Source organism: Bubalus kerabau, chromosome 10 (genome assembly GCF_029407905.1).
Source record: "Bubalus kerabau isolate K-KA32 ecotype Philippines breed swamp buffalo chromosome 10, PCC_UOA_SB_1v2, whole genome shotgun sequence".
NCBI lineage: Eukaryota > Metazoa > Chordata > Mammalia > Artiodactyla > Bovidae > Bubalus > Bubalus kerabau.
Genome location: NC_073633.1, coordinates 78,638,360 through 78,648,124, shown reverse-complemented (window position 1 = coordinate 78,648,124; position 9,765 = coordinate 78,638,360). Strand labels below are relative to the sequence as shown.

The following is a 9,765-nucleotide window of genomic DNA, read 5'->3' as shown; positions in this document are numbered from 1 at the left end:
TGATGGCTTTCTTCTCCATGACCCAGAGTCTGACTGTTGGCCACAGGATGATCAGAAATCATCAGAGGAAGACAGAGAAAGCTCAGTTGAACTGGGCTGTAAATCTAGGACCTACTCCCATGACTTCAAAGAAGCAGGAGGGTCAGTGGGGAGGGATGAATGGAAGGCTAGAGTAGAATGTATTGGGATGGTAGGCTGGGCTGTGCCTGCCTAGAGTGGATGGGTCAAATTTTTTTACCTAAGTTATATAAATCATCCATTAGAAAGCAGGACGGAGAAGGCAACGGCACCCCACTCCAGTACTCTTGCCTGGAAAATCCCATAGATGGAGGAGCCTGGAAGGCTGCAGTCCATGGGGTTGCTGAGGGTCGGACACGACTGAGTGACTTCACTTTTACTTTTCACTTTCATGCACTGGGGAAGGAAATGGCAACCCACTCCAGTGTTCTTGCCTGGAGAATCCCAGGGACGGGGGAGCCTGGTGGGCTGCCGTCTATGGGGTCGCACAGAGTCGGACACGACTGAAGTGACTTAGCAGCAGCAGAAAGCAGGAGACCTGCTCTCTGGCTTGTTGACTCCTTTTCAGGACCACCTTGATGGTCATGGTCAAGAGCTAGGGATGGTTGCACCAGGAAATTTCAAATGGTGGCTGTGATGAATAATAAGAATCATCAGGTACATTATAGACAAACCCATAACTCTCCACCAGTTAAGTCTGAGTCCTGGTGCAAGCTGAAGCAAAGAGGGGTTGCCAGAAATATCCCCCAGGTGCTTGTGGCCACTCTCTGAGGGATTCCAGGAAGGGGCAATCCTGTATGATCATGCCTGGACTCTCACACCCCAGGGGATGGATCTTCATGGGCTTTGAAAGGATTAAATTTTCAGTTCCACCTTTCGTCTCTTGGTGAAGACTGTTCTGAGAAATTACGTATTTTTTTAGAGCTAACTCTATGGGCCAGGCACTGTGAGGTCTGGCCTGAAACATTAAAATATGTACAAGCCACTTGGGAAGAAAGGACAAAATTGTGTGTAAAAGTTAAAACTTAGATATTTCCAGATCACAGAACAACTGGTTTTGTTCTTGCTTGAGGCTCTCTATCCCAACCACTTATCCACATGTATTTGAGAGCAATGTATTTGGGGCAATATATAGGCTTCCCAGTGACCCAGTGGTTAAGAATTGCCTGCCAATGCAGAAGATGTAAGAGATGCAGTTTCAATCCCTGGGTTGGGAAGATCCTCTGGAGGAGGAAATAGCAACCCACTCCAGTATTCTTGCCTGGAAAATTCCACGGACAGGAGAGCCTGGCAGGCTGCAGTCTGTGGGGTCGCAGAGTTGGACACGACTGAGCACACAGGCATGTTAAAATGTAGTCTTTGCCCTCAGATGCTCACAGTCCAAGGGAAGACAGGACACATCTGTTTATACACATATGTGTATAGTTCATACACATAAACTAGAGTGAAAAATAGTATAGGCTGGGACAAGTGAGTGATTCAGCTTCAGCTTAAGCATCAGTAGGGCTTGTTCTGAAACATTTTTTCCCCACACCCTGGGTCATCTTTCAGGAAGATAATTCTGGTCATTTGGGGATTTGTGCCAATAATGTGAACTTTTCATTGGCATTTGCACTTAGTTCTCTCAATTATTTCTCAGAGATACCCGCGATTTAAAAGGGCAGAAACCAAGAACGGCAAGACTAGAAAAGTGGGTGGAAAGTGATTTCCACCTGGACAAAATCATGGCATCTCTGACAGAGGCAAGTGCCCTGATCCTTGCTTGAAAGCTGGCAGTGTTGACTAAGAGGCAGGTAGGAGAAGAGGCTCGTGGGAGAGGTGAGGAGTCTAACTCCTGGTTCAAAATCCATGTGTGATTTGTGTGATTTTTCAGGCCTAATCTTTGGCAATTATAAAGGCTTTGCCTGGCAGGCCCCTGCCTTGGTGTGTAGCCTGCACATGGCAGTTCCTGGAGTGCGGTGCAGTCAAGGACTTACCACCCCCACCTTCCCCACTGGTCTCACTCTTTGTATATTTACATTCCTAGCTCAGAAGCCCCTTCATTCCTGCGTCTGTCTGACTGAGGCCTTGGGCAGAGGTCTTCTTCAGATGCTGTCTTTCCTGAGGCTTCCTTGTGTGGAAACTGAAGATTCTTCCCTGCCTCTCTCAATACCCAGTACTTTTCCACTCCTAGCCCTTCCCCACCCCCCACCAACTCCAGGTTCCATAAACTGCCTTTTTTTTTTTTTTTTTTAAGGAATCCCTTTAGAGAGAGATGACCTTGACATTTAGGCAGGTCCACCTGACCCTAGGCTGGTTTTGCAGCTCCAGGAGGGAAATGGACACTTTTTCCAGTTGTAGACTCTTGTTTATACCATCATAGTGAGTAATTAAAAGCCTGTTGCTTTAATTGGCTATGTGGATTCCTGATAATATAGCCCTCCTCACTATTTCCCAGTTGAGCTCTCAACAGGAGGGACCCCTCCCTCCAGCTCCTTCCCTGCTGAAAACATACACTCAAAGCATGGCCCCATTTCTCTGTTGGAGGCTCTGACCTCTACATTGGATTTAATTCTACATTGGATTTCTCTGTCTCTCTCCCATACAGTAATTGATCAAGGACAAGACAAATTCAGGATTGCCATGAAGGCTGGCAGGAAGTTAGCAAAAAAGACTAATGAAGCAGACACTGGCCAGATCAGGACTCAGAGACACAAGAACTACTCCAGCTTCAGAGACCAGCTTCCCCTGATTTACACTTCTGAAGAGGAACGAAAGAGCCCAAGAGGTGAGTGACTTAGCCAGGGCCACCCAACCAGAACCTAGGTTCTGGGTATTTCCAGGTTGCCTCCTTGATCACCTTTCTACTTCCTACTGTAGGTTCTGTGCAGGGCTATGCCCCTGGTGTCCTGAACCACACTAAGCCTTGTGTGGTCAGAACCCTCACAGAGCCTGCAGCCTAACTGGTTCTCAAACTAGAGAACTTAGAATCCTCTGGAGCACTGGTTAAAATAGAGCTTGCCACCCCCTCCCCTGGAGTTTCTAGTTCAGTAGGTCTGGGGTGAGGTCTGAAGATTTGCAGTTCTAACAGGTTTCCAGGTGTAGCTGATGAGAACCACTGGGCCAGTCTGTATATGAACAAAAAGCTGTAGAGAAACAAAGAGTGGAAATTGAGCAAAGGAAGGTCGGCGGAAGGAAAGGAGCTGGGGTGACATTATTTATTGTGCTGTGCTGAGTCGCTTCAGTCGTGTCTGACTCTTTGCTATGCGATGGACTGTAGCCCACCAGGCTCCTCTGTCTGTTCTCCAGGCAAGCATACTGGAGTGTGTTGCCGTGCACTCCTCCAAGGGATCTTTCCAACGCAGGGATCAAACCTGCATCCTTATGTTTCCTGCGTTGGCAGGCAGGTTCTTTACCACTAGAGGAACCTGGGAAGTTTATTAGGGCAAGAAATGAACTCCAGGGCCTGGTCCCTAGGAGGTTTGTTTTTCTTTTCCTTGTCCATCCTGACTTCAAGCTTATCTAGAAGTTTTCACAGTTTCCTTCAAATTCTTCTCCCACTGCTGAGGGTCCCTGGTCCATAGGTGAGACCAAAACCTCCACTTAGATGATTAGATTCCCCAGAATTGGAGCTCTAGAAGCCCCAAGCTGACTGGCTATCCCAACACCCCTCCCCCTCTGCTTCCCTATTCAGGTTGCTACAAGCTGCACAGCTGCCTGTCTTCCCTGAAGCCAGAGGGCTCGTGTCCCAAAAAGGCCACAAGGATGAAGAGTCTTAGAGGGTGTCTGAGGCCAACTCAGCCATCTCTCTCCAACTTCCGCAGTGCACTCACGTGAATCCTGGCCAATCAAGGCTGCTGACATTCAGAGAAAGGAAAGGAGGTGGGTACATGGCAATGGGATGGGTGGAGGGATTAAAAACTCCAGTCATATTGACTCAGCTCATCTTTCAAGTTCTTCTGAATCATCCGTGAACATGGATTTGCTTTCTTAATCATTAGGTCTGAATGTGGGTCACTGAAGTCTAAACCCGTGTTTGAATGTAATAGCATGGAGGTGAGCCAGATACACACACACACACAACTAATTCTCGTGTGGGTATGAAAATCAGAAGCGACCCTCCTCTCAAAATCTGTTAACTATTTGCCTAGATCCATTTGGCTGTGAGAAAAAACTAAGGCACAAATGCTATGTCCAGTGGCCCAAATCTGTTCCAGGGTAAGCAGTAACCTCAGGAGGTCAGAGGTTGGCCAGTACAAAGGCAGAGAGCAGGAACACTCCACTTGGAGGAGAGGCGCTAGAGGGCCCAGGGCAGGGTAGTGGGAACTTGGTCACCCCTCCTTTCCCTAAACCCCATCCATTGCCTAGTAACCCACAGAGGACCAGCCAACAAGCTTCTGGGAGCTTTGAAGACCCTGGCTGGCTCTGTAATTAAGAGACTGATAACACTTGAGGCAAAAGCAAGTCACGTCACCCAGAATGTAGAGACTTCTACCTGGTTTCTGGGTTGTGATGAATTCCAGAAGAGAGAATCAGGAACTTGGAATGGATTTTCTGTAGTGAAATTCGGAGAATATTTTCAAAAGATGTAGGTAGGTCCTGGGGCTGTGAGGTCCTTCATGTCATCCCATTTCCCCCAGCTTTAGGGAGCCCCCCTTTCAGTCCCTCCCAGAAGAGCCCATGTGTGGCTGAGAGGTTTCTCCTCCTGGTTAGGAGGTGGGTGAGGCCCTGAATGAGCTTCCTGAAACCACAGGAAGAGAGACGGTTGCTGATTCACCACAGCTGCTTCCTGGAATTGCAGTGCCAGGCTGGCAAATGAGCGCTATTTTTCCAAGGTGATCCAGAGCTGTTACCACATTCCTCCTCTATCCCCACGAGACTTTTCTGTAAGTCACATCAGAAAGCTACCCAGACCGTGCATTCCTGAGGACTCAAGTACACAAGATTCCAGACACACTATTTCCAGTATGCCTTAATGTCCCTCTTGAGACCTGATCCAGTCATCCCCACGCCTGTGGGCTTTCTCAGCACGGCCATGCAGTTGTCTGGCTGGCCCTGGAGTCATGTGGAAGCTGATGTGTGGCTCCAGGTCATCCGGGAAGTTCAGGACTGGCCTGATTCCACTAACAGGGCCTCCAGCTGGCTTTGCCCAGCATTTCACAAAGACCCATTCCTTGGTCCTGCCAGGGACCAGTTCTCCAGCTTATGTGAGTAGAAAGCTACCATGTCCCAGGCTGGCTTAGTCTTGGCCTTTCCTCAGAAATATGAACTGGTTTGGAAGTGACCTTGCTTGACCCCATTTGTTTCTTGACCAAGACCCCACTGCCCTGCCCTGGGCCCTCTGGCGCCTCTACTCCAAGTGGAGTGTTCCTGCTGAGAGAGACAGACCCTGTTTCTCTCTCACATAAAAGACAAATGAAGGAGAATCTGAGTCCCTTTCCTGCTTTTGAAGGGTCTTGGCTTCCGTGTGGGATGAAATCCCTGTGGGTGCAGCTGGGGAGGTGCAGAGCGAGGCGAGGAGAAGTTCTGGACTACTTATGCTCTGCCTCTAAGACAGATTGTAGTAGGAAACAAACAAAACATACAGCTCCTTGGTTCCACTTCCCTTACTCCTTCCTCAGCAAATGGAGAGCTAACGAGAGTGGAGGTGTCTGGGGAATATGACAGACGGAGCTGAGAACTAGGCCCTGCTCTTAGCAGCAGTGACTGAACTCTGCGCCTCCTCTAGGATGAGTTGGAACATGATTCTCCCTCCTTCTCTTCCCGACTTCCCCCCTTCCCCCTCTTCCATTTCTCCCTCCTCTCCTCCCAGCTCTTCCACTGATGTTTTCAAGCATTTAGATGGGGAAATGCTGACTCAGCTAAAGGTCCCTGCTTTTAAACCTGATTCTTCAATTATGCTAACTGCAACTATAATTTGTATGGAGAGGTTCAGTTCAATTCAGTCGCTCAGTCGTGTCCGACTCTTTGCGACCCCATGAATCCCAGCACGCCAGGCCTCCCTGTCCATCACCAACTCCTGGAGTTCACTCAGACTCACGTCCATCGAGTCAGTGATGCCACCCAATTGTCCCCTTCTCCTCCTGCCCCCAATCCCTCCCAGCATCAGAGTCTTTTCCAATGAGTCAACTCTTCGCATGAGGTGGCCAAAGTACTGGAGTTTCAGCTTTAGCATCATTCTTTCCAAAGAAATTCCAGGGCTGATGTCCTTCAGAATGGACTGGTTGGATCTCCTTGCAGTCCAAGGGATTCTCAAGAGTCTTCTCCAACACCACAGTTCAAGCTTACAAATCATCCTATTTTTTTAAAATCACCATAGTCATGTAAAGTGGGTATTATTGTTGCTATTTAATCAATGAAGAGAGTGAGGTTTGGGAGTTTGCTACTGTAGGGCGATGCAGAGTCAAGTTTCAAGTCTGTCTCTCCTGACTCAAGGTCCACATTCTTCAAGATCCATTGTGTAGTCTCAGCAGTTACTGTTGGTAGCCCCCCTGAAGTCCAGGAGACAGCTCTGAGCCTCGGGAAGTCAGTCCCTAGAATCTTAGCTGGGGCCTGTCAAATGATAAAAATCTAGTAGCCATCTAGTTTGTCCTTTGTTCAAGGGAAAACCATCCATGGACTGGGGGAGGACAGTGTCTCAAGCACTCTCCTTGAGGGATTTCAGGCAACAGGGAGTCCTTTGTGCACGAGAAGAGGCAATGCTGAAGAAAGGCATGACTGGGAGTTCAGGGGCTTATATAACAGAAGGCTCAGGTGAACTAGCTATAGCTGAGTTGGAGGACTGTGCTTGGTGTAGACTTCCTTGACAGGTGTTTCCCATAAGTGCAGGCTGCCTAAGGTATAGGTTTGTGATGTGTGCTGACCCCATTTGGGGGTCCTGACACATGGATTAAGTTCATCAGGGCCCCAGCATTCTGGGAAGATAAGCCAAGAGGAAAATTCTGCTGTCCCTGTGGCTCTGTCCCAATGTTGGCCTGCAAGAAGCGCATGTGGTTGTGATATTATGATTTATAATAAATATATTGCATTTCCCAGGTGGTGCTAGTGGTAAAGAATCCGCCTGCCAATGCAGGAGACATAATGAGATGTAGGTTCAATCCCTAGGTTAGGAGGATCTCCTGGAGGAGGACACATCAGTATTCTTGCCTGGAGAATCCCATGGACAGAGGAGCCTGGTGGGCTACAGTCCATAAAGTCACAAACAGTTGGGCACGACTGGAAGGACTTATGCTATGCTATGCTAAGTCGCTTCAGTCGTGTCTGACTCTGTGTGACCCCATAGATGGCAGCCCACCAGGCTCCCCTGTCCCTGGGATTCTCCAGGCAAGAACACTGGAGTGGGTTGCCATTTCCTTCTCCAATGCATGAAAGTGAAAAGTGAAAGTGAAGTCTCTCAGTCGTGTCCGACTCTTAGCGACCCCATGGATTGCAGCCTAACAGGCTCCTCCATCCATGGGATTTTCCAAGCAAGAGTACTGGAAGGACTTAGCACACATATATTTGTTCTTGGACCCTATTCCTGGCACAGAGCTCTTAAAACCATTAGGATTTCCTGTGATGAGAATGATAAAGATGTCTTTTGTTATATTCATGAAGCAATTTTGGAAAGCACCTAAGGATGAGGGCTGGTTACCAGTGGAGCCACGGTGTGATTAGAGGGCTGGAACTTCCAGTCCCCCTCCCGCCCCAACACCCCTTTCCCCACAACCCTCCCTCTGCACTGAGGAGAGGGACCGGAGATTAAGTTCAGTAGCCAAAGGCAATGGTGTAACCAACCACAGTTACGTGATAATGGGTTCGGAGAGCTTCCAGGTTGGTGAACACTTAGAGATTTGGGCAGAGCAGCAGGGAAACTTCAAGCTTTTTCTCCATACCTTGCCCTACATATTTCTTCCATTTGGCTATTCCTGAGTTGCAGCCTTTTATAGTCAACCAGTTATCCAGTATGTAAATGTTTCTCTGAGTTCTGTAAGCCACTTTAGCAAATTAACCGAACCCCAGGAGGAGGCTGTGGAAACCTCTACTCTACAGCTGTTTGGTCAGAAGCACAGGTGAATTTGCTATTGGCAGTTTTGTAGGACTTAACTGGGGGCCTCTGAGGCTATCTCCCTGTAGATAGTGTCAGAATTGAGTTGAAATATAGGACACAGCTGGGGTCAGGAATTGCTGGTGTCGGGAACTCACACCTCCCTCCACCGCCTCATTGAATTAGTGAACAGAATCTTAGAGGTCCTCACAGGGCTCCCTCCAGTGCTGTAATACAGGAAGAATAGAATGAACAGAGCAACATGTCTTACCCTCCCAGGATAAGTTGTAAAAGCTTTCTTTTCTTTCTTTTAAAGAATATTTCTTTTTAATTAGAGATGTATTTGGTAACTGGGCTTCCCTGGTGGCTCAGACGGTAAAGAATCCCCCTGCAATGCAGGAGACCTGGATTCGATCCCTGGGTTGGGAAGATCCCCTGGAGGAGGGCATGGCAACCCACTCCAGTATTCTTGCCTGGAGAATCCCCATGGACAGAAGAGCTTGGTGGGATACAGTCCATGGGATTGCACAGAGTCGGACACGACTGAGTAACTAAGTACAGCACATTTGGTAATTAAAAAGTCTATTTCTGTTGATCATTTTGCTATTTATTGAGATATCATTATGGGCTTCCCTGGTGAGTCAGATAGTAAAGAATCTGCCTGCAATATGGGAGACCCAGGTTTGATCCCTGGGTTAGGAAGAGCCCCTGGAGAAGGGAATGGCAACATCATTATATTAATTTCAGGCATACAACATAATGGGGCTTCCCAGGTGGCCCTAGTGGTAAAGAACCCACTCCACTATTCTTGCCTGGAAAATCCCATGGACAGAGGAACCTGGCAGGCTACATACAGTCCAAGGGGTTGCAAAGAGTTGGGCACGACTGAAGCGACTCAGCACATACAACATAATGGTTTGATAGGTGTATATATTGTAAAATAATAAGTTATGATCAATCCACCACAATAAGATCCATCACCTCACAGAGTTAGTTTTTTCTTAATGATGAGAATATTTAAAATTGACTCTTAGCAACTTTCAAATACACAATACACTGTTGGTAACTATAGTCACCATACTGTATATCATATCCCCAGAATTTATTATCTGGAAGTTTGTAACCTTTTGACTCCCTTCACCCATTTCACTGCACCCACCACCACCAATCTATTCTATGTATGAGTTTTTTTTTTCCCTTAGGTTTCACATATATGTGAGATCATATAGTATTTGTCTTTCTCTGCCTAATTTATTTCAATTTGCATAACACCCTCAAAGTCTACCCATGTTGTTCTGTATAGCAGAGTTTTCTTCTCTTTTATGGATGAATGATATTCTCTCATATATATTTAACACTTCTTTTGCATCCATCGTAATGGCCTCTTATGGTAAATTCATGTCTTGGCTATTGTAAGTAATGCTACAGTGAAGTAACATGGAATGTATTTATCTTTTAAGGTAGTAATGTGGGGCTTGTTTTTTGGATAAATACCCAGGAGTGGGGTTACAGGATTGTATATGGTAGTTCTATTTGAAAATTTGTTTTAAGGAACTTCCATACTGTTTTCCATAGTGGCTGTACCAATTTACATTCCTACCAACAGTGTACAAGTGTTCTGTTTTCTTCACATCCATGCCAACACTTGTTTTCTCTTGTTTATATGGGGGAGGGTTGATATCTTACTTTAGTTTTTATTTTAATTGAAATGCAGTAAATATACAATGTTGTGTTAGTTTCAG

General features: G+C 47.0%; 1 long non-coding RNA gene across 1 annotated transcript; it reads right to left on the bottom strand.

Annotated features, from left to right (window-relative positions):
• Window positions 1–2,768: 2,768 nt before the first annotated feature.
• On the bottom strand, window positions 2,769–7,891 carry LOC129621632 (uncharacterized). Its single transcript, XR_008699572.1, has 3 exons — window positions 7,774–7,891; window positions 4,493–6,971; window positions 2,769–3,143 (listed from the first exon to the last, which is right to left on the bottom strand). It is a non-coding gene; the product is annotated as an uncharacterized LOC129621632 (long non-coding RNA).
• Between the last annotated feature and the right edge of the window lie 1,874 nt (window positions 7,892–9,765).